At 23.0% G+C, this 1,213-nt stretch overlaps 1 long non-coding RNA gene across 2 annotated transcripts; it reads right to left on the bottom strand.

The window, feature by feature from the left end:
• Positions 1-358: 358 nt before the first annotated feature.
• LOC135928953 (uncharacterized) lies at positions 359-901 on the bottom strand. 2 transcript variants are annotated; one of them, XR_010572422.1, is made up of 3 exons: positions 827-901; positions 566-786; positions 359-500 (listed from the first exon to the last, which is right to left on the bottom strand). It is a non-coding gene; the product is annotated as an uncharacterized LOC135928953 (long non-coding RNA). The 2 variants fall into 2 exon arrangements; XR_010572423.1 differs by having other exon boundaries at positions 374-523.
• Between the last annotated feature and the right edge of the window lie 312 nt (positions 902-1,213).

The following is a 1,213-nucleotide window of genomic DNA, read 5'->3' as shown; positions in this document are numbered from 1 at the left end:
TATTTTTTTTACATATTCTGAAGATAATATTGGCTAAATTATGGTTAAAAAAAATGCAAGGATACATTAGATTTATACTTATCCTAGCTTGTAATCTTTTTAAAATATAGTGGTATTTTTTAGATTAAAAAAATATGTAAATGAATTAAAATCCTAGAAAGGCTTCAAATTTAGATCTCTAAATAATTATTGTTTCAAAATTTATAATATATATACACACTACTACATCTTAATAGCTCCCAAATTTTAGCTTATATATTTTTCAAAAATGGACACTATAATATGGAATATTACTTATTATATATAAATAAACATATTTACAAAAATAAACACACTATAAAATTTATTTAATGTTAGATTTAAAGTTGTTTCTGTTGAATTTGTTGGTGATAATTCAATAGTATTTTGATCCCTTGATTGTTCCATCAATGTATGATACAATCTTGATACTTCACAATTGAAAAAGTATTTATTTGAATGGCTCATACTTTCCAAGCCTTCTGCCATTGATTGTAGATACAATCTAAAATAATATTAAATTTATAGATAAAAAAATATATTTTACTGGCTTTCAGATGGCACCCTTTCCAAAAGAGCCAAAAGTCTTTCACCCATGAGTGCATTTATTTTTGAACTAGTAGTCTTTGGTGTAGTTTCTTTAGTACTAAAATTGTCAGTAGTTTTTCTGTCCTTTATCATTGGCTTCATAAATTTTATATTATCATATTCAACTTCTTCTTTAAGCATGATACAGTTGGATCATGCTGTGGAAACTCCATCTCCATGCTAATAAAAATATAATTTATCACTGTTCATATATATTTACCTTAAACTAATGGTTGATATCTAAAATTTATTCAAATAAAATATCAATTAATATATTCTAAAATTATCTAAAATATAATTTATATTCTAAAATTTTATAAATATCAATTAATATATTCTAAATGATATAATATCAATTAATATATGAGATAAATTATACTTACAATTTTGTATGCATTTTCAAATTTTAGCGCAAAATTAAAAAAGCAAAAAAAAATCAAAGTTAACGCTTGCCGTAAAAAAATCCAATTTGCACAACACCATTTAAAATGCATTATTTGCTTTTAAAACGGAGCGTTGAAAAGCTCAATTTGTACGCACTATTAACCCTTTTATTATATTCTAATTTTAGTTTGTAAAAATGTTTTATATATGATATGAAAAAGAG

Source organism: Gordionus sp. m RMFG-2023, chromosome 4 (genome assembly GCF_954871325.1).
Source record: "Gordionus sp. m RMFG-2023 chromosome 4, tfGorSpeb1-WG-v2, whole genome shotgun sequence".
Lineage (NCBI taxonomy): Eukaryota > Metazoa > Nematomorpha > Gordioida > Chordodea > Parachordodidae > Gordionus > Gordionus sp. m RMFG-2023.
Note: the sequence above shows the minus strand (reverse complement) of the source record. Positions and strands in the feature narration are given on the sequence as shown.